General features: G+C 50.6%; 1 long non-coding RNA gene across 1 annotated transcript in view; it reads left to right on the forward strand.

Moving 5' to 3' along the window:
* Positions 1 to 278: 278 nt before the first annotated feature.
* The window catches only part of LOC149470567 (uncharacterized), a 389981-nt gene continuing 365855 nt past the window's right edge, over positions 279 to 24404 (forward strand). Inside the window, exon 1 of the long non-coding RNA XR_016308365.1 lies at positions 279 to 359. This is a non-coding gene — a long non-coding RNA (uncharacterized LOC149470567). The remainder of the gene's footprint in view (positions 360 to 24404) is intronic.

A 24404-nucleotide genomic window follows, 5' to 3' on the forward strand; every position in this document is an offset into this window, starting at 1 on the left:
CAATAAAATGTGAATTGTCCTCTTCATAGCTGATAACCTGAGAATTCTGCCGACTGTTATTTACATCAATTATTGAGGGAAACGAGGAAATATCATTTGCAGAATCATTTGGAACACGGTGTAGTCTCTGCTCTCCATACTGCACCCTCTGTATTCATCAGTTATTTTCATGTTCCTCATTATGAGACCAACCCAGGAAATCCCAGTGTGAGATGTACGAAATGCTACATCCTGTACATGAAACACTTTCCTGTTTTCGGACATTTTACAGCTGGTTCCAACCAGTCAAACAGGTTCTCCGTCTCCATCTTATACACACGGCCACCAGCATGGGATCTCCTCCACTTCAGACCACATAGGTAAGTCAGGTTCCTATTCCTTAATAATATAATAGCAGGGTGTAGTGCTTAAACATCATCATCATATGATATGTCAAGCCTAATAAACAGCTTCTAAATATAATAAAACATCAATATATTAAAATAACAATCCTAAAAAACAAGTGACATAGTGCAAATACATACATAAAAGTGTATTGCGTCACTAATCAGTGACCCGCCATGTGCACGGTGTCAGGTATAGTCTGTGGAATCGACATCAGCCGTCCCTGGATGGCTCACCTCCTCTGTAGATAGTGGGAGCTCAAAGGAGCTCAGGAAAAAAGGAGGTCCATAGCGTGATACCGTATGAACAGAGGGGGCTTTATTAGCCAGATAAATGAATGAACAGAAATCACTGACCAGTATGGGGATCCAAGATGGCTGCCGGGACCGGTATGGTGTCAGCAGTGTGGCGTCCTAGGGCTGTAGCCCCGATCACTTTAGCAGGTCATAGACAGGTCATTTTTTGGCTGAATTGTCGGCCAATAAACAAAATAATTGGTCGTTGCCGCCATGGATGCTGCCACTAATGGTCACGAAAAGATGGGACAGGAAACCAGAGACAGAGGAGCACACCATACAATGTGACAGCAATGCAAATACTTTATATTTTTTTTGGATACAAATGGATACATTTGTTGCAACCGCAAGACTTTTTCATATAAAGTGCTTGCTGTGATATACCGGCCTCCTGGATCCATATCCCGCTTCCTGGATGACTTCTCCTCCTGGCTACCCTTCTTCCTCTCCTCTGAGCTACCCACCATCATCCTTGGGGATTTCAACAACCCTGTCAACCTCGACAACCCAGACACATCCCATCTCCTCCACTTAAACTCCTCCTTTGCACTTGCACAGTGCATACAATCCACCACCCACTCCGACGGTAATATCCTTGATTTCGTCTTCTCCAACCGCTGCGCTCCCCACAACCTCACTAACACCCCCTTCCCTCTCTCTGACCACAACCTGATTACCTTCTCTATCTCCTCGTCCTCCAACGCCTACCCCTCCAAATGTCACACTACTACCAGCCGTAACCTCCGCAACCTTAACCCTGCCCCCCTCCACTCTGCAGCTGATCAACTCCATGACCGCATCCTCCCCCTGTCCTGCCCCGACTTGGCTATGACTGCCTACAACAATGCGCTGTCAACAGCCCTTGACTCACTAGCGCCTTTAACCACACGCAACATCAGACCCCGACTGCTCCAGCCCTGGCAGACTGATCACACCAAAACCCTCAAACGACACAGTCTTGCCCTGGAGCGACTATGGCACAAACCAAATCCCAGCAAGCCTTCACCCACTACAAATCTGCCTTCCACACCTACACCTCCTCCCTCCACGCAGCCAAACAAGCCTACTTCCTGACCCTCATCAAGGCCCTATCCTTCAATCCTTGCCGACTCTTCTCTACCTTCAACTCTCTACTCTCGTCACCCCCACCTCCACCCAGCACCTCACTCACTGCCCTTGAGATTGCCAATCACTTCAAAAACAAGATTGACACAATTCGCAAGGACATCGCCGCAACTCACACGCCCTCTCAACCCGTCCCCTCTCACACAGCTACCCCCTCATCCCCCCCCCCTCGACATAACCCGCAGGGACTTCATCGCTGCTCAAACTCCCTCCAACCCCGTTCCCCCTCACTCAGCTACCCCCTCATCACCCCTCTCCCACGGGCCCCACCACTGCTCTGACCTCCACTTCCACCCCACCCTACATTCCTCATACTGAAGCTCCCCCAACACTCCGCCTCTTTGACCTTACTACCATCGAAGAAGTCTCCAAGATCCTCTCTGATGCCCGCCTCACCACCTGCCCCCTTGACCCTATCCCCTCACAACTCCTACGACCTCCTTCCCCCTCCATCCTACGCTCCCTCACCCACATCTTCAATCTCTCCCTCTCCTCCGGCACTTTCCCCTCCCCTCTGAAACATGCACACATCACCCCCATACTTAAGAAGCCCTCCCTGGACCCCAATGATCCGAACAACCTCAGACCTATCTCCCTGCTCCCATTTACATCTAAATTTCTCGAGCGCCAACAACCTCCTCGATCCCCTACAGTCCGGCTTCCATCCCCTACACTCCACCGAAACTGCCTTACTCAAACTCTCCAACGACCTGCTAACCGCCAAAGCTAAGTGCTCCTACTCCTTGACCTCTCTGCGGCCTTCAACACAGTCGACCACCCCCTCCTCCTCAAAAAACTACACTCTCTCGGCCTCAGAGATTCTGCTCTCTCCTGGCTCTCATCCTACCTATCATTCAGTGTTACCTATAATGCTACCACCTCCCCCTCACTCCCCCTCTCTGTTGGGGTCCCTCAAGGCTCTGTCCTCGGGCCCCTTCTCTTCTCCATCTACACCTCCTCCCTTGGCCAACTTATACACTCTCACGGCTTCAACTACCACCTCTATGCCGATGACACACAAATCTATCAACCCCCCACCTCACCCCCTCGGTCTCCGCCGAATCACACACCTACTGAGCGACATATCCGATTGGATGTCGCTCCACTTCCTTAAACTGAACCTCTCCAAAACTGAGTTTCTTGTCTTCCCCCCAGCCCGGACACCACCCCCCATTGACTTCTCATCATGTCCAACAACTCCACCATCAAACCCACCCCGCAGGCCAGAGTACTTGGTGTCATTCTGGACTCCAATCTATCCTTCTAGCCCCAAGTCCAATCTTTAACAAACTCATTCAGACTCCACCTCCGCAACATCGCCAAAATCCGCCCATTCCTAACCCCAGAAACCACTAAACAGCTCATCCACTCCCTCATCATATCACTACTCAACTACTGCAACTCCCTCCTCACTGGCCTGCCTCGCCGCTGGCTATCCCCGCTTCAGTCCATCCTGAATACGGCGGCCAGACTCATTCACCTTTCCAACCACTCCGTTTCCGCCACCCCCCTCTGCCAATCCCTCCACTGGCTTCCGATTGCGCAACGGAGCAAATTCAAAATCCTAACACTGATGTACAAAGCTGTCCACCATACTGCCCCGAACTACATCACTGACCTAATATCCAAGTACCGCCCAGGACGCACACTGCACTCCTCACAAGACCTCCTTCTCTCTAGTTCCCTGGTCTCCTCCTCCCACGCCCACCTCCAGGACTTCTCCAGGGTGTCACCCATCCTCTGGAACTCCCTGCCCCAACCCGTCAGATTATCACCTACTGTCCTCTCCTTTAGGCGCACCCTGAAAACCCACCTCTTCAGGGAAGCCTACCCCACCCCCTGCTAACTTTCCGACCTCCTCCACTCTTCCTACCACTCCATCCCCCACAGCTATCTCCTCCTGTGCCACCATCCCCTCCCTCCTAGATTGTAAGCTCGAAAGAGCAGGGCCCTCGATCCCCTCATGTATTGCATTGTATTGGTATTGTTCTGTCACATGTTCTGTCCCCCTTTGTAATGTACAGCGCTGAGCGAACTATTGGTGCTTTATAAATACTGTAAATTAATAATAATAATAATTCAGGTGTCTCCCATTCTGATGATCAATTCACTTTAGCAGAATAAAATGTCCTCTTCTAGATGTGACAGTCTGCAATCGTCTTCTTCTTCATTCTTCCTTCTTCTTCCTTTTTCTTCTTCTTATCATTATTGCCGGGAAAATCGTCTGATTGTCTATATCGGCTGCAACTTTTCCAACATGACCAATAAAAAAACTGTGCAAAAACCCCCCAAAAAATGGCCGACCAATTAACCCACTAACAGTGGAAAAATCTGCCGATTTTTTTTGGCAAAAAATTGGCCGATTTTCGACCCGTCTATGGCCGGCATTTGTCTCTCTGTCTGTAAGCTTGATAAAGAGGGTCACCACGTTCTCCAAATGTTGGAGGAACTATACTGCTGATCTAGGATTTCAGTAAATCCGGCTTCACAATCTACTTCTCAGTGTTGGTTTCCTCCTCATTGCCGGCCATCATTTGGGCCTCAGAATGGCTCCGGTATTCTCTCCTAGGAAGGACATTCAGGCCGATCTCCCACCATGTTCCTCTGATGTGTCCGAGACAGAATAACAGGAGAGACACCAGGAGAACCCGCTGGGACCTGACACTCCGAGAACCAGAGTTATGGTGGAGCGTAGACCCAGAAATGTCATCAGAATGCTGATACTCCTTCCTGGATCCATTGCTTTGGCTCCACTTGTACTTCTACTTCCTCCGGGTTGAGGGGATAGAGGATCAAGAGGGTATGAAGCTGGGTCCTGACACTCCGAGAATTCAGGGTTATGGTGGAGCAGAGACCCTTCCTGACCAATCTCCTCCCCGCGGCCTTTGTACTGCCTCCACTTGTACTTCTATTTCCTTCACATTGAGGAGATGGAGAATCAAGTGGAGGGTATGAACAGGGAAGATGTTTCAAACAACAGGGCCCCATACAGCCAATCTGATAGGGCCCCTCCCCCCAAAAAAAAGTTTAATATAATTTAGTTAGGAATGAACACAGTGAGTGCTCGGTACTGATAAATCATTCTGTTCATTCAGGAAAATAAGGGGCTGGTAAGTGTGACATATTTAGAGGACCTGTGCTCTTAGCTGTGGGAGGGAAGCAGAGGCCGGAAGTACTGCAGCGGTGGGGGGCCCCGGGCAGCAAAAGGAAACATATGGTGCACAGGGAAGGTGATGGGTGTGGTGGTGGGGCAAAGGGGGAGGGGCAATTACTGGAACTGATCCCTTGTATAGCTCTATCTGCAGCTGAAATCTGGCCAGAGAGAGGAGAAGAAGCCGACTTTCAGCTGCTGCAGAGAGAGCTGTACAGGGGATCGGTTCCAGTAATTGCTGCCCCACCGTGCCGATCACCCTCCCTGCCCACATCTGATTCATTCCTGTACATACCGATCACTGTCATACCCCCCATACTCCTCTCCTGTACATACCGATCACTGCCATACCCCCCATACTCCTCTCCTGTACATACCGATCACTGTCATACCTCCGTACTCCTCTCCTGTACATACCGATCACTGTCATACCTCCACACTCCTATCCTGTACATACCGATCACTGTCATACCCCCCACACTCCTCTCCTGTACATACCGATCACTGTCATACCCCCCACACTCCTCTCCTGTACATACCGATCACTGCCATACCCCCCATTCTCCTCTCCTGTACATACCGATCACTGTCATACCCCCACACTCCTCTCCTGTACATACCGATCACTGTCATACACCCCACACTCCTCTCCTGTACATACCGATTAGAGATGAGCAAATCGAACATGACGAAGTGGAATTCGTTCCGAAGATTTGGTAAAATTTGATTCGCGATGAATCCGAAGATTAGCAAACTTCGGATGCACAAATCAAATTTTCCCAAAAATGGCGGCGACATGTGTGGCGACGGAGAAAATGAACAGAGAAGATGGGGCGGGGATCTCTGGGAAGGCGCGCAGACAAGGCACGCTGACCCATAATGCATTCATGACATGTGATCGCATTAGCCAATCAGCAGCCAGCCAGCACTGTGTAATGGTGGAGCTATAAATCGCGGCCATCTTAGAATTCTCCATTAGCCTCCGGTCATTCAAGAGAGACAGACCTGTGTGAATTAAGGGACAGAGTTAGGGCCACAGAGACTTTAGGGCCACAGAATCGTTACTCAGGGCCACAGAATCGTTACTCAGGGCCACAGAATCGTTACTCAGGGACACAGAATCGTTACTCAGGGACACAGAATCGTTACTCAGGGACACAGAATCGTTACTCAGGGACACAGCTATCAAAGAATCGAAAATTTAAAGTGACATACACCCTTTTTTTTTTTGGTGGCTGTCATGCACAGTTGGTGCTGCAGTTTGCCGATTGTGCAAAATAAACTGACTTTCTGCTTCACAACCACTATTGTACGTTCAAAGAGTTAGATCCATTTACACGCCGGGTGGCGGTAATATTTTTTGGGTGATTAGTGCATTCCACTAATCTGCCATGTGCCACTTTCAGGTCTCCTCACACTGCTGGTGGGTTCCATTTTGTCATAGGGTGCTGTATGGCCTCCCATTGCTGCTGCCTCCACCGCCACACTGTGGCTCCACACTCTGGTTTTGGCCCCGTGACTGCCCAAATGAGTGAAGTGTGCGGTGATTCTAAGATCGACGGCACTCATCTGCATGTCATACTGACTGACAGTATTATTTCTCTTCCCCAGCAGACTCCAAGGGCATTTAAATTAAAGGTACAGTGTTCTGCACTAATATAAAGGCTCTCTGAAGCCTAGAAACACCCTTTTATAAGTTAAATTCGCAGCAAATATATTCGGCTTGAAGCAAATTTATTCGGCGAATTCGGCGAATTCGACGAATCAGCCGAACCAAATTTTTGAATAATTCACTCATCTCTAATACCGATCACTGTCATACCCCCGTACTCCTCTCCTGTACATACCGATCACTGTCATACCTCCACACTCCTATCCTGTACATACCGATCACTGTCATACCCCCACACTCCTCTCCTGTACATACCCATCACTGTCATACCTCCGTACTCCACTCCTGTACATACCAATCACTGTCATACCCCCCATACTCCTCTCCTGTACATACCGATCACTGTCATAACCCCCCACACTCCTCTCCTGTACATACCGATCACTGTCATACCCCCCACACTCCTCTCCTGTACATACCGATCACTGTCATACCTCCGTACTCCTCTCCTGTACATACCGATCACTGTCATACCTTCACACTCCTCTCCTGTACATACCCATCACTGTCATACCTCCGTACTCCTCTCCTGTACATACCGATCACTGTCATACCTCCACACTCCTCTCCTGTACATACCGATCACTGTCATACCTCCACACTCCTCTCCTGTACATACCCATCACTGTCATACCTCCACACTCCTCTCCTGTACATACCGATCACTGTCATACCCCCCACACTCCTCTCCTGTACATACCAATCACTGTCATACCTCCACACTCCTCTCCTGTACATACCGATCACTGTCATACCCCCCACACTCCTCTCCTGTACATACCGATCACTGTCATACCTCCACACTCCTCTCCTGTACATACCGATCACTGTCATACCTCCACACTCCTCTCCTGTACATACCGATCACTGTCATACCTCTGTACTCCTCTCCTGTACATACCGATCACTGTCATACCTCCGTACTCCTCTCCTGTATGTACCCATCACTGTCATACCTCCACACTCCTCTCCTGTACATACCGATCACTTTCATACCTCCACACTCCTCTCCTGTACACACCAATCACTGTCAAACCTCCGTACTCCTCTCCTGTACATACCGATCACTGTCATACCTCCGTACTCCTCTCCTGTACACACCGATCACTGTCATACCTCCACACTCCTCTCCTGTACATACAGATCACTGTCATACCTCCACACTCCTCCCCTGTACATACCGATCACTGTCATACCTCCGTACTCCTCTCCTGTGCATACCTATCACTGTCATACCTCCACACTCCTCTCCTGTACATACCGATCACTGTCATACCTCCGTACTCCTCTCCTGTACATACCGATCACTGTCATACCTCCACACTCCTCTCCTGTACATACCGATCACTGTCATACCTCCGTACTCCTCTCCTGTACATACCGATCACTGTCATACCTCCACACTCCTCTCCTGTACGTACCGATCACTGTCATACCTCCACACTCCTCTCCTGTACATACTACCCACCATCGTATCATCTGCAACTCCTCTCTTACATTTACTACCTGCAGTTATGCTCTTCTTCTTAAATTGGGGAATAACTCGATGACTTACATACTTTTCAGACCTTGTGAAATATTCTTGGCTGTTTTGAAAATAATACACTTTAATTTGTATTTCATGATAAATCCTGCCTCATCTCTGCCTCTCTACCTGCAGCCTAACAATGAGGCGTGCATGCAGCCACTGATCTATTTCTGGCTTTTGTCTCTCAGTCATTCTAATGTTCATTTCTTCAAACGTCCTCCAGGACAGCCTTCCTGAGACAGAGCTCCTCCTTCTGGGACAGGAAACACGTAAGCACAGTACTATAAAAGGCGGACCACTAGGCCTCCCTCCTGACTTTTTAGTGTTTCCTCTGGAAGGATGGGTGCAGTCATCAAGAAACTGATTGTTGAAGTCCGTGCCCTAGAGGTTGCTGGTGGATCCTGGTCTGTCTTACTTCCTCCTGCCCGACGTGATCCCTTTAGGGGGAGTGGGGCTGCGCTCCTGATATCTTTCCATGCCTCAGTGGATCATGACTATCGGGGGTGTCCTGGGGGGTCCAGGACCTTTGATGCCTGTCGTTCTCCTTCCCGTGCAGGGGGGATCTCCAGCATCTGATGCACAGTGGAGCAGAGTTACTGTCAAGCAGGCGTGGGAGTAGCCGCAACTCCTGGGTGCTGTCCAGGAACCGGAAATTTCGGCTGCAGAGACGTCATTGATGGGCGCCGGAGACTCGTGGTTCCAGTCTCCATAGCGGCACTAGCATTTGGTTAGGCAGCCAGTCTGGTGTACAGACCCAGCAGAGCCTTTGGCTTCACACCAAGAGGGATGGATGGAAGGTGCTGGCACTTCTCAGGCATACCCTGGTCCTTCAGGCACTGGCTCCTCTAAGGTAAGCTTGGGGACTCTGATCCCTCTTGCTGACCCTGGTGGGCACACTTCCTTTTCTTGCTCCCCCAGCACAGTGGTTTTTGTATGAGGGGCCCTGGGCTGATTATTTTCTGTATTGTGTTTTTTCTTGCTTATTGTAGGTTAAAGTCCAGGACAAGTTGCAGAGTCAGACCCCCAAGAAGAAGTGTGCAGTTTGTGCAGCTAAATTGGGTTCAGCTTGGGAAAAACCCTTATGCTGCAATTGTGTGGCTAGCCTAATTAAGGATAAGTCATTTACAGCCTGCCATAAAGTGCTCACCTCCATTAAGGATGACATGTTGTCTACATTTCAATCCTTTAGATCCCTATTGGAAAAATGCATCCGCCACTGGATCCTTGGACCCAATCGGTGGGTTTGGAGGTAGCAGATGCATTAAAAGGGGAGGAGGACCCGGAGGAGAATCCTAGGTCCCGGGTAGATTCAGGCTCATAAGAGGAGGACAGTGAAGTTTGCTCCTCCATAGGTTCCAGGAACAAATTGCCCCTGGAAGATGTGGACGACCTCCTTAAAGCTATCTATGAAACCTTAGAGATCGAGGAGGAGGATGTTTGCCTATCTAAGCATGACCTCATGTATCAAGGTTTGTATGCTAGTGTTACGGATCCGCCAGGTGGTACCTCTGGCAGCCCACTAGGCGGAATCACCCGGAGCGTGGAGTCTAAGTCCCGGTCTGCGTTTTCACCAGGGCCCCTGATGGTGGGGATGGACTTGGAGCAGAACCAGGACCAGGTCACGACCTCCGAGCAATACCACCAGTGGCAGAGGGAGCCTCCGGGGATGAGAATAGGACAGAATAGAGCCAGATGTGAGGAGACCGGCAGGACTAGGCAGGATAAACCGGCGGTTGTCACCGTGGGAAATGGCGAGGTACCGAGGCGGCAGGCAGAGAGTGGTCAGGTCACACGCAGTGTCAGTTACCGGAGTCAGTCCGCAGAATGGTCAAACAAGCCGGGGGTCGGGACAGGAGAAGGCAGCATAGTCAGAGACAATCCGGGTCAAACACAGGAGAAGGCAGTGTAGTCAGGGACAATCCGGGTCAATCACAGGAGAAGGCAGCATAGTCAGGGACAATCCGGGTCAAACACAGGAGAAGGCAGTGTAGTCAGGGACAATCCGGGTCAATCACAGGAGAAGGCAGCATAGTCAGGGACAATCCGGGTCAATCACAGGAGAAGGCAGCGTAGTCAGATAATCCGGGTCAGGGCAGGAGCAGGCAGAAGGTCAAACAATCCGGGTCACAATCACAGGGCACAGGGAACACAGGTAACAGGTCAGACCTTGCGGCGATTTGTGACAGTGCAGGGCATCTTTAAATATCGCACCCTGCACTGTCATTGGCTGCCCAGGACACGCCCCCGGGCTGTCATTGGCCGCCCGAGGTGCGCCCGCGGCTCCTACTGCACATGCGCGGCCTCCTGTTAGCCGCGGCCCACCAGGATCTGGTGCCTGTGTCCCAGCATGAGCCGCCGCTATTGCGCATTCGCCGGGGACGGAGCCGCGGCGGACCCTGACAGCTAGAAAGACTAGGGTCTTTCCAGACCATAGTTCCCTGGCTGATACCATTAAGCAGGAATGGGAAAGCCCCGAGAGGAAACCCTTTTTCTCAAGTAATCTTAATAGGAGGTTTGAGGATAACAGGTCCCAGCAATGGAACAAGGTTCAGAAATTAGACACCCCCTTATCTAAAGTCTCTAAAAGGACAGACTTAAGATTTGAAGATATGGGGGCTCTGAAAGACCCTATGGATAAGAGGGATGAAGTCTTACTCCGCAGGGCCTGGGATTCCACTTCCATCAGCTTTAGGCCAGCTTTATCGGCTACCTGTGTCACCAGATATCTGGAATGCTGGCTTACACAGTCACATCTCTCAGCAGGAACCTCCAGGCAGCAAATCCTGAAATAATTTCCTTTGCTGTTTAAAGCAGTTGGTTTCCTTGTGGATGCCTCGGCCAAATCCGTTAAGCTAGAGGCTTGAACCTCTGCCCTAGTGAATTCAGCTAAAAGGGAATTTGGGTTAAAAACCTGGGCAGGGAACTCAGCATTCAAACTGCACCTTTGTGCCTTACCCTTTATTGGCGATAATCTTTTTGGTCCAGGTCTCGAGGAGGCTCTGGAATGTACAGCCCATAACAAGAGGACATTCCCAGAGAGTCGGAAAAGGTTTTACTCTAGTATGGTTTTTTGTTGAAAAACACAGGCCCAGCAGGCTAAGGAGGTTCAGCCTAAGAAACATTGGACAGGGCACAGGAATAGGGGAAGAGGAGGAATCTTATTCAATCCTCCTCAAGGCCCACCAAGTCTCATCTCAATGACTCAATGGTCACTCGGATGATGTCCCCGGCTGGCCCCGCCCCTAACCTATTTAAGAGCTGTCAGCAAGACTTTCTTCATAAGGCTGGAAGCCTCCGACGGGACCGGAACTTTTTTTTTCTTTTTTCGGATCGCCGCCACCACCGTGATTGACGTTGGATCTACTTCGGGGGACATTGTTTTATTAAAGGACTTCTCAAAGACCCTGTATTGTGTTTTTTTTACACAGCATTTTGTTTTTTTTGTGAATGAGTAGCGGGACCATGTACCGCAGACTCATTCACATAGGGGGGGCGGGATCTGGGGGCCCCCTTGTTAAAGGGGACTTCCAGATTCTGATAAGCCCCCCGCCCACAGACCCCCACAACCACCAGCCAGGGTTGTGGGGAAGAGGCCCTTGTCCTCATCAACATGGGGACAAGGTGCTTTGGGGGGGAGCCCCTCGCCCCAAAGCACCCCCCCCCATGTTGAGGGCATGTGGCCTTGTATGGTTCAGGAGGGAGCGGGCGCTCGCTCATCCCCCCCCTTTCCTGACCTGCCGGGCTGCATGCTCAGATAAGGGTCTGGTATGGATATTGGGGGGGACTCCACTCTGTTTTTTTTTTATTTCGGCCTGAAGGGCTTGGTATGGATGAGAGGGGGGACCCACGTTGTTTTTGTTTTTTGTTTTTTTTTTTTATTGCGGACCTTTATTTTTACATTCAGCTGTCAAAATAAATATTATCCAGACCTTCGAAATAAGTAAAATCATTACAGAAATAATTATAAAGGATAAGAAACAAAAATAGAATCACTAGAACTAAGGAAATCCAATGAGAGTCCATAAAGATCTGCCGAGTGCTGGTTGTCACACACAGGAGACGCCACCGAGTGCCGGCTGTCAGAGGACTCCACACACAGGAGACGCCACCGAGTGCCGGCTGTCAGAGGATTCCACACACAGGAGACGCCACCGAGTGCCGGCTGTCAGAGGACTCCACACACAGGAGACGCCACCGAGTGCTGGCTGTCAGAGGACTTCACACACAGGAGACGCCACCGAGTGTCGGCTGTCAGAGGAATCCACACACAGGAGACGTCACCGAGTGCCGGCTGTCAGAGGACTCCACACACAGGAGACGCCACCGAGTGCCGGCTGTCAGAGGATTCCACACACAGGAGACGCCACCGAGTGCCGGCTGTCAGAGGACTCCACACACAGGAGACGCCACCGAGTGCCGGCTGTCAGAGGACTCCACACACAGGAGACGCCACCGAGTGCCGGCCGTCAGAGGACTCCACACACAGGAGACGCCACCGAGTGCCGGCCGTCAAAGGACTCCACACACAGGAGACGTCACCGAGTGCCGGTTGTCAGAGGACTCCACACACAGGAGACGCCACCGAGTGCCGGCTGTTAGAGGAATCCACACACAGGAGACGCCACTGAGTGCCGGCTGTCAGAGGACTCCACACACAGGAGACGCCACCGAGTGCCGGCTGTCAGAGGACTCCACACACAGGAGACACAACCAAGTGCCGGCTGTCAGAGGACTCCACACACAGGAGACGTGACCAAGTGCCGGCTGTCAGAGGACTCCACACACAGAGACGCCACCGAGTGTCGGCTGTCAGAGGACTCCACACACAGGAGACGTCACCGAGTTCCGGCTGTCAGAGGACTCCACACACAGGAGACGCCACCGAGTGCCGGCTGTCAGAGGACTCCACACACAGGAGACGCCACCGAGTGCCAGCTGTCCGAGGACTCCACACACAGGAGATGCCATCGAGTGCCGGCTGTCAGAGTACTCCACACACAGGAGACGTGACTGAGTGCCGGCTGTCAGAGGACTCCACACACAGGAGACGCCACCGAGTGCCGGCTGTCAGAGGACTCCACACACAGGAGACGCCACCGAGTGCCGGCTGTCAGAGGACTCCACACACAGGAGACGACACCGAGTGCCGGCTGTCAGAGGACTCCACACTGAGATTTACTATTGAGCAGTGGCTAAAAAGCAAGTGCCCACAGAGGACGTCTAATGTGTGTTCTGCACATGCTCAGTTATATCTGCCAAATAAACTGCATGAGCGTCTAGTTTTTTACTGTGTCAACTTGCTTAAAAAAAAACTTTTTAACACATTTAAATTTTTTTTTGAAATGGCAGATATTGTTTAAAGTGAAGTCCTGATATTTCGCAAAGCAAATTTCAAAGTGAACATATTTCTGCAGTGATCTTTCATGGTGTCAGACATACCTCTTACCAAGTCTGCTTTGTGAGTCTGATTCCTGGTGTGTGTCTCGTTAGTAAATTCGATTGGCGTCTACTTGTTAACACTGCTCAATAGTAAATCTCTTAGTGGGGTAAAAGTAGACGGTCGCACGTAAAAATTAGACGTTCGCCCACGGAAATGCGCCCAGGCACAATAGTAAAGGGCCTATTCGTCTCACATTAAATGTTATTCAGGACGCCAATTTGCATTCTAAAGAAGTTTTGTTGCTGAGCCGGGACATTAACAAGGCCTTTGATGGTGTCCTCTGGCCATACTTGTTTTCATTACTGCAGAAGATGGGCTTTAGTGATGAATTTCTGTCTGGTGTACATGCTTTGTATGACTCCCCCCAAAACAAGAATAAGACTTCCAGGCTGCAATTCTGTATTTTGTACACTAGGCGGAGGTACCCGTCAGGGTTGTCCTCTTTCACCCTTATTATTGGCGCTTGTTTTGGAACCCTTGGCAATTGCAATAATCACACTCAGACATTTCTGGTTCCCCATTATTGGTTCACATTTCACAATTTGTATGTATGCAGATGATGTTATGCTTTTCCTTACTAAACTGTTGTTGTCATTGCCTGACTTCTGCTCATTATTGAATGACTTTGTAACAGTATCAGGTCTTACTGTAAATTTTACTAAATCAGTAGTTCTGCCTATTAATGTTCCTGATTCCCTGGGTGCATCTCTCCGCAATTCTTTTCCATTTCGTTGGACCACAGATCAGATTTCATACCTAGGTATAAACCTCACCCCCAGATACTCAAAATTATTTGCTGCTAATTGGCCACCATGTGTGTCACGCCTCTCACCTCTATTGAAGATCTGGCATGGATCCCCTATCTCATTCTTGGGCAGAGTCATGGCAGTAACAATGAATGTCTTGCCTAGATTACTTTATTTAGATCACTCCCAATCCCTGTCTCAAAAACGTTCTTAGATCGCTTTCAATGGATTATTAATCATTTTATTTGGTGTAACAAACACCTTCGTTTTACTTCATTGGTCCTCTACCGGTCACAATGGGTGGGAGGCCTAGGTCTCCCCAATTTATGGCTTTACTACCTGTCAGCCCGTTTCGCACAGCTATCACAATAGGTGACTATTACTTCCCAGGTCCCATGGATCAGATTTGAATCTCAGTCTATACATACGTTCTATTTACCAGATGTATTATGGTTCAAATTTCACCCCCCCTCCCCCTCGTTATTGCTCTATAATTCCATTGTTGCCCAATCATTGATGTTTTGGTCCCGTTATAAACTTAAATTGAATCTTGTCTCCTCTGTCTCACCAGGTTCATCATTTTTTGGTGACCCAAATTTTATTGCAGCATTCTCATCTTCACAGGTATTCCGTTGGTGGTATGATAGGTCCTTTATTAGGTCATCTGACTTTCAGAGAGGAGGATCTTGTATCACTTTTGAGATGCTACACATACATTTTGATATTCCGCTTCGTGAATATTATCATTATCGACAGATTAGACATTTGTTTAATTCACATTTTGGTCTTACACCTTCATCTCCGATTTCATTTTTTGAATGTATTAGCCGCGACTCTCCTAGGGGCAGGTGTCTTATTTCAGATTTGTATGGCCAATTTTTGGTTACTTTCTTTCCCTCACCCCCTCTTTATAGACAGAAATGGGAGGCTGATAGTGATGTCACTTTTTCTGATGATTATTATTACATTGAGTTTATATAGCGCCAAAGGGTTTGCTCAGCGCTGTACAATAGGGGGGACAATACATGGCACAGTACAACAAAAACAGACAGCATATGAGGGGTAAGAGGGCCCTACTCTTTCAAGCTTACAATCTAGGAGGGAGGGGGTAGTGGAACAATAGGAAGTGGCTGAGGGGAATGAAGTGGCTGAGGGGGATGAAGTGGTGGGAGGAATGAGGGAGGATGGCCGTTAGGTGAGGGTGGGGTAGGCTTCCCTGAAGAGATGGGTTTTGAGGGAGCGCCTGAATGTGGGGAGGGAAAGGGACAGTCGGATGGATTGGGGTAGTGAGTTGCAGAGGATGGGGGAGGACCTGGAGAAGACCTGCAGTCGTGCATGGGAGGAGGAGACCAGGGAGCAGGATAGAAGGAGGTCCTGTGAGGAGTGAAGGGTACGGGTAGGGTCGTACTTGGGGATCAGGTTGGTGAGGTAGTCAGGGGCAGTGTTATGAACGGCTTTGTAGGTCAGAATTAGAAGTTTAAATTTGATGCGTTGGGCAATTGGGAGCCAGTGGAGGGAGAGGCAGAGGGGGGTGGAGCCAGTGGAGGGAGCGGCAGAGCGGGGTGGCAGAGGTGGAGCGGGTGGTGAGGTGGATGAGTCTGGCCGCTGAGTTCAGGATGGTCTGGAGCGGGGAGAGCCTGCACTTGGGTAGGCCAGTGAGAAGAGAGTTGCAGTAGTCAAGGCGTGAGATGATGAGGGAGCGTACAAGAAGTTTGGTGGTGTCTGGCGTGAGGAAGGCACGTATCTTGGCAATATTGCGGAGATGGAGCCTGCATGTGTTTGCAAGTGATTTGACATGAGGGAGGAAGGAGAGGTTCGAGTCAAGAATGACGCCAAGGACTTTGGCTTGCGGGGCGGGAATGATAGTGGTGTTGGGGGTGGTGATGGATAGGCTGGGGGGGGTGTGGGCAGGGGGAAAGACGAGGAGTTCGGTTTTGGAGAGGTTAAGCTTGAGGAAATGGAGCGACATCCAGTCTGAGATGTCGTTTAGGAGGTGAGTGATGCGGGCGGAGATAGTGGGGGTGAGGAGAGGGGTGGAGAGGTAGATTTGGGTGTCGTCGGCATAGAGGTGATAATTGAAGCCATGGGAGTGTATGAGTGTGCCCAGGGAGGAGGTGTAGATGGAGAAGAGAAGGGGTCCAAGGACAGAGCCTTGGGGGACCCCAACAGAGAGGGGGAGGGAGGGGGAGGTGGTACCATTGTAGGTGACGCTGAAGGAGCGTCGGGATAAGTAGGATGAGAACCAGGAGAGAGCGGTATCTCTGATGCCAAGGGAGAGTAGTTTATTAAGGAGGAGGGGGTGGTCGACTGTGTCAAAGGCCGCAGAGAGGTCCAGGAGAAGGAGGACAGAGTAGTCGCCCTTGGCTTTGGCGTTTAGTAGGTCGTTAGTGATTTTGAGGAGGGCAGTTTCGGTGGAGTGTAGGGGACGGAAGCCGGACTGTAATGGGTCAAGGAATTTATTGTCAATAAGGTTGGTGCTTAGGCGATCGTAGACTATGCACTCAAGGAGCTTGGAGGTGAGTGGCAGCAGGGAGATGGGTCTGAGGTTGTTGGGGTCTGCGGGATCCAGGGAGGGCTTTTTGAGGATGGGGGTGATATGTGCGTGCTTTAGGGGGGAGGGGAATGCGCCAGTAGAGAGGGAGAGATTGAAGATGTGGGTGAGGGAGCGGATGAGGGAAGAGGGGGGTGACCGGTGGAGTTGAGCGGGGATAGGGTCCAGGGGGCAGGTAGTGAGGTGGGCTTCTGAGAGGACCTTGACGATTTCCTCAGTAGTGACAGGGCTGAGGGAGTGCAGTGCAGGGGGGGTTACGGTGGGCGGGGTCTTGGGAGCGGTGGAGGGCAGTGCGGTTGTGAGGGCAGAGGAGGGGGGAGAAGAAAGTTTGACGGAGGTGGGGAGGCTAGGTGGGGAGGTAGATTGGGAGTTGACAAAGTCCTTACAGATAGTGTCAATCTTGTTACGGAAATGGGTGGCAATCTCGTGGGCGGAGAGTGAGGTACTGAGTGGAGGAGGGGGGGAGAGAGTAGGGTGTTGAAGGTGGAGAAGAGTCGGTGAGGGTAGGAGGAGAGGGTGTTGATTAGGTTAACAAAGTAGGCCTGCTTGGTGGCGTGGAGGGAGGAGGTGTAGGTGAGGAAGGCAGATTTGTAGAGGGAGAATGCGTGAGGGGACCTGGTTTTGCGCCACAGTCTCTCCAGTGCATGACTGCGACATTTGAGCCGTTTAGTGCTGTCATTCTGCCATGGTTGAAGCGGTCTGGGTTTGATGATGCGTGTGGTTAGGGGTGCCAGAGAGTCTAGGGCAGCTGATAGTGAGTCGTTGTACAAGGTGGTGGATATGTCAGGACATGACAGTAGGAGGATGCTGTCGTGTAGGTGGTCGGTGGCTGAGTGGAGGGGGGCCGGGTTCAGGTTGCGGAGATTGCGGCTGGTAATGGTTTGGCGTTTTTGGGCGGGGGAGTTGGGGGAAGGGGAGATGGAGAACGTGATGAGGTGGTGGTCAGAGAGAGGGAAGGGGGTGTTAGAGAACTGGTTGAGGGTACAGAGGTGGGAGAAGACGAGATCCAGGGTGTTCCCTCCGATGTGGGTGGAGGATTGCATGTGCTGTGTGAGCGCGAAGGAGGAGGTTAGGTGGAGGAATTGGGAAGTGGCCGGGTTGTTGTCGTTGATGGGGATGTTGAAGTCCCCGAGGATGATGGTCGGTAGCTCAGAGGAGAGGAAGAAGGGGAGCCAGGCGGCGAAGTTGTCCAGGAAGTGGGGTATGGACCCAGGAGGTCTGTAGATCACTGCGATCCTTAGGGGGGTGGGTGAGAAGAGTCGGATGCAGTGGCCTCAAAGGAGGGGAAGGATAGAGAGGGTGGGTTAGGGAGGACCTGGAAGGTGCTCAGTGGTGAAAGGAGCAAGCCAACACCACCACCTCTGCGATCGCTCAGTCTTGGTGAATGGGTCCAGATGAGACCTCCATGGGTGAGTGCCGCAGGGGAAGTGGAGTCGGTGGCCTGTACCCAGGTTTCGGTGATGGCTAGGAGGTTTAGGGAGCGGGAGATGAAGAGGTCATGGATGGCGGTAAGCTTGTTGCAAACCGAACGGGCATTCAGGAGTGCAACCGAGAGAGGGGGGATAGGTATGGGGAGTGTTGGTTATGTGTTATAGAAGACACTGGTAGTGATGAGGCAGAACTATGACTTTACTTGTGTGGCTTAATTTGCAAACATACAGAGTACATTTCTCAGCAGACATGTTACAGACACATTACTTCCTGAAGAGATGATAGAGAGGAGAGGAACAAACAAGTTTTCAGATATACACAACTAGTAACTAGAGATGAGCGAATCGAACATGACGAAGTGGAATTCGTTTCGAAGATCAGGAAAAATTTGATTTGCGCCGAATCCGAAAATTAGCAAACTTCGGATGCACAAATCAAATTTTCCCAAAAATGGCGGCGACATGTGTGGCGACGGAGCGGGGATCTCTGGGAAGGCGCGCAGACAAGGCGCGCTGACCCATGATGCATTCATTAATGACATGTGATCGCATTAGCCAATCAGCGGCCAGCCAGCCAGCACTGTGTAATGGTGGAGCTATAAATCGCGGCCATCTTAGAATTCTCCACTAGCCTCCGGTCATTCAAGAGAGACAGACCTCTGTGTATTGGGGACAGAGTTAGGGCCACAGAGACTTTAGGGCCACAGAATCGTTACTGAGGGACACAGAATCGTTACTGAGGGACACACAATCGTTACTCAGGGACACACAATCGTTACTCAGGGACACACAATCGTTACTCAGGGACACACAATCGTTACTCAGGGACACACAATCGTTACTCAGGGACACAGAAATGTTACTGAGGGACACAGAATCGTTACTCAGGGACACAGAATTGTTACTCAGGGACAGACACAGAATTGTTACTCAGGGACACAGAATTGTTACTCAGGGACACATAATCGTTACTCAGGGACAGACACAGAATTGTTACTCAGGGACACAAAATTGTTACTCAGGGACACAGAATTGTTACTCAGGGACACAGAATCGTTACTCAGGGACACAGAATTGTTACTCAGGGACACAGAATCGTTACTCAGGGACAGACACAGAATTGTTACTCAGGGACAAAGAATTGTTACTCAGGGACACAGAATTGTTACTCAGGGACACAGAATTGTTACTGAGGGACACAGAATCGTTACTCAGGGACACAGAATTGTTACTCAGGGACACAGAATTGTTACTGAGGGACACAGAATCATTACTGAGGGACACATAATTGTTACTCAGGGACACAGAATTGTTACTCAGGGACACAGAATTGTTACTGAGGGACACAGAATCATTACTGAGGGACACATAATTGTTACTCAGGGACACAGAATTTTTACTCAGGGACACAGAATTGTTACTGAGGGACACAGAATCGTTACTCAGGGACACAGAATCGTTACTCAGGGACACAAAATTGTTACTCAGGGACACAGAATTGTTACTCAGGGACACAGAATCGTTACTCAGGGACAGACACATAATTGTTACTCATGGACACAGAATTGTTACTGAGGGACACAGAATCGTTACTCAGGGACACAGAATTGTTACTCAGGGACACAGAATTGTTACTCAGGGACACAGAATCGTTACTCAGGGACAGACACAGAATCGTTACTCAGGGACACAGAATTGTTACTCAGGGACACAGAATCGTTACTCAGGGACACAGAATTGTTACTCAGGGACACAGAATAGTTACTCAGGGACACAGAATCGTTACTCAGGGACACAGAATCGTTACTCAGGGACACAGAATCGTTACTCAGGGACACAGAATTGTTACTCAGGGACACAGAATTGTTACTGAGGGACACAGAATCGTTACTCAGGGACACATAATTGTTACTGAGATACACAGAATTGTTACTCAGGGACACAGAATCGTTACTGAGGGACACAGAATCGTTACTCAGGGACACAGAATCGTTACTCAGGGACACAGAATCGTTACTCAGGGACAGACACAGAATTGTTACTCAGGGACACAGAATCGTTACTCAGGGACAGACACAGAACTGTTACTCAGGGACACAGAATCGTTACTCAGGGACACAGAATTGTTACTCAGGGACACAGAATTGTTACACAGGGACACAGAATTGTTACTGAGGGACACATAATCGTTACTCAGGGACACAGAATCGTTACTCAGGGACACAGAATCGTTACTCAGGGACACAGAATTGTTACTCAGGGACACAGAATTGTTACTCAGGGACACAGAATTGTTACTGAGGGACACAGAATTGTTACTCAGGGACACATAATTGTTACTCACGGACACATAATTGTTACTCAGGGACACAGAATCGTTACTCAGGGACACAGAATCGTTACTCAGGGACAGACACAGAATTTTTACTCAGGGACACAGAATTGTTACTCAGGGACACAGAATCGTTGAATTAAAGAGTATGTCAGACAACACGCGTGGCAGAGGAGGCAATGTTTCAGGAGCGAGCAGACGTGGCAGCAGAGGAAGGGGTCGAGGCAGCACTAGTCGCAGCCAGAGGCCAGTGCTCCCGGTGTCATCCAGCGGTCGTGTCTCCACCGACAACCCTGCCATCATCGATTGGTTGGCTCGGTCGTCTTCCTCTTCCCAGGTCACCTCTGACACCTACAGCCAACGGTCGGTGGGTACGTCAGACACAACCGTTAGTTGGCATGGCCCGGGAGCAAGCCCACTGAAATCACGTGTCCTCTACCTGCCCCTGTCCTTTGGTGTTCCCTCACCAAGCGAAGTATGGCATCTTCCGCTCGTTCAGATGCTCCTTCTCCTGCTACTCCTCTTCACGGATTCCGTCAGCAGTCTTTCTTGGAATCCGTTTCCAAGAGACAACAGTTTGCGAGCACGCACCCGACGGTGCAATAGCTGAACGTCCTCCTGTCCAAGTTGCTGGTGCTGCAGTCCCTCCCTTTCCAAGTGGTGGGCTCAGCACCTTTCCGAGAAATGATGGCTTGTGCCGCGCCGCGGTGGAGAGTGCCAAGCCGGCATTTCTTCGCCAAAAAGGCAGTGCCAGCCCTGCATTCACATGTAGAAGAGATGGTGGGCCATTCTTTGAGCATGTCGGTCTCTGCCAAAGTGCATGGCAGCGCCGACGTGTGGAGCTGTAACTACGGTCAGGGACAGTACATGTCATTTATGGCCCACTGGGTGAACGTGGTGCCGGCACAGCCGCACCAGCAACTTGGACAGGTCACGCCGCTTTTGCCTCCACGTTTGCACGTCCTTGGTCCAGCAAACATGTCCGCCTCTACCACCTCTTTTTCCGCCGTGTCCTCAGCCGCCACCCCCGTGCCAAGTCCCATTACCCGACCGGCATATCACATGTGCAGGGCGCAACGGTGTCACGCTGTGCTGCACCTGGTATGCCTTGGCGAACGTAGTCACACAGGGTAGGAACTTCTGAGTGTAATGAACAGAGAAATAGACAGATGGCTGTCTCCGCGCAAACTGAAAATCGGAACCATGTTGACCGACAACGGAAAGAACATGGTGTCTGCTCTGCGTCAAGGAAGGTTGTGCCATGCGCCATGCATGGCTCACGTGTTCAATCTGGTTGTCAAGCGGTTCCTAAAATCCACCATCCCACTGCAAGACATCCTTAAAATGTCACGTAAACTTTGCATGCATTTCAGCCATTCCTACACCGCAAAGCACACCCTCCTTGAGCTGCAGCGGCAGAACGGAATTCCACAGCATCGCCTGATCTGCGACGTTGCAACAAGGTGGAATTCAACCCTACATATGTTAGACCGCCTTTACGAACAGCGAAAGGCCATCACCGATTTCCTGATGTTACAAGCGGATAAAGGTACTCCCCTGTGTAACTTAGATGTCAGCCATTGGCAGCTCATGCGTGACACCTGCCGCTTGCTCAGGCCCTTTGAGGAGGCCACACTATTCGTGAGTCGGCAGGACTATGGGATGAACGACGTCATTCCTCTGTTGCACGTCCTGGAACAAATGCTGTTAATAATGGCTGGTCAGGGTGCGGTAGACGTGGCGCACAGATCTCAACGCCACATGACCCCTGTGGGGGCAGGACAGGAAGAAGAGGAGGAGGTAGAGGAGGACATTGGTGCTCAGGAATTATTGAGTGAAATGGGTGGTTTTTCCACTCAGCGGACAGGAGTGGAGGAGCAGGAGCATCTGGTAGAGGAGGAGGAGGAGACAGAGGACCCAGACGCACCGTGGCAGTATGCTGTGGAGATGGAGGCAGGGAGTCCCTCGCATTCCTTGGCACAAATGGCCCATAGCATGCTCGGTTGCTTGCATAGCGACAGCCGAATAATAACCATCAGACAGAGGGATGACTTTTGGCTGTCCACCTTGTTGGACCCTCGCTACCGTTCAAAAATGGTGGCCTTTTTCACACCTGCTGAGAGGGAGGCCAAAATAACGTACTATAAAAACCACCTATGTAGTCAGTTGGTCTCTGCCTTTCTGCGCCAATGTCCATCCTCAGACACTGTGGGCCCTGTGCGCTCGCGTTCCGCTGCCATGGCAGCAGGGGAGGGGTGGGGTGGTAGGAGCAGTGGCAGCTCCACCAGCAGCGGCTGCCTCAGTCTGCAGTCGATGATGAGTAGCTTTCTTCACCAGCGCAGTGAGGAAACTACTAACCAGCCGCAGCAGCAGCAGCATCAGGTGGACCTGGAGCAGGACCTCAAACAACAGGCTTGGGCCTACTTGGACAGCACCCTGCCAACCGAGGTAGACAATCCCCTTGACTACTGGGCAACGAAACTTGACCTTTGGCCCCAACTAGCTGAATTTGCCCTTGAAAGGCTGTCATGCCCGGCCAGTAGCGTGGCATCGGAGCGCGTGTTTAGTGCGGCAGGAGGTATTGTAACTCCGCGGAGGACACGACTGTCCACCCAAAGTGTGGAGAGACTCACGTTTGTGAAAATGAATCAGGCGTGGATTAGTCTGGATTTCAAACCACCAGTTCCTGACACAACTGACTAAATCCGCCATGAATCATGCCCCAAACATGTTATTATTTTTAACATAGGCCTCTGTATGACCTTCAATTTAAGCTGCTTACGCTTCGCCACTCTGCCATGGGCCCCTGTACCGCCTCCTCATGCAGCTGCCAGGTCCAGAGTGTGTCATGGATCCCTGTACGGCCTCCCATTGCTGCTGTCTCCATCGCCACACTCTGCCATGTGCCACTTTCAGGTCTCCTCACACTGCTGGTGGGTTCCATTTTGTCATAGGGTGCTGGCAGATTACGGGCCTTCCCATTGCTGCTGCCAGGCCCGTAATCTGCCATGGGCCCCCGTACCGACTCCTCATGCTGCTGCCAGGCCCGTAATCTGTCATGGGCCCCTGTACCGCCTCCTCATGCTGCTGCCAGGTCCAGAGTGTGTCATGGGTCCCTGTACGGCCTCCCATTGCTGCTGTCTCCATCGCCACACTCTGCCATGTGCCACTTTCAGGTCTCCTCACACTGCTGGTGGGTTCCATTTTGTCATAGGGTGCTGTATGGCCTCCCATTGCTGCTGCCTCCACCGCCACACTGTGGCTCCACACTCTGGTTTTGGCCCCGTGACTGCCCAAATGAGTGAAGTGTGCGGTGATTCTAAGATCGACGGCACTCATCTGCATGTCATACTGACTGACAGTATTATTTCTCTTCCCCAGCAGACTCCAAGGGCATTTAAATTAAAGGTACAGTGTTCTGCACTAATATAAAGGCTCTCTGAAGCCTAGAAACACCCTTTTTATAAGTTAAATTTGCAGCGAATATATTCGACTCAAATCAAATTTATTCCTCGAATTCGCCGAATCAGCCGAATCAAATTTTTGAATAATTCGCTCATCTCTACTAGTAACCTTTACTGTATAGTGCCATCTACTGGTCAAGTGATATTAACACACAATACTATATATAGTACATTATAGTACATGCTGTTGCATTCCCAACACCCCTTCTCAACGGCATGTGCATAATTATATGACATTTAGTCTCTTTTGTAGAAAACAATAACGTTCCCTTGGCAAAGGTTTGG

Source organism: Staurois parvus, unplaced genomic scaffold (assembly GCF_062004578.1).
Source record: "Staurois parvus isolate SC_StPar_1 unplaced genomic scaffold, SC_StPar_1.0 ptg000038l, whole genome shotgun sequence".
Lineage (NCBI taxonomy): Eukaryota > Metazoa > Chordata > Amphibia > Anura > Ranidae > Staurois > Staurois parvus.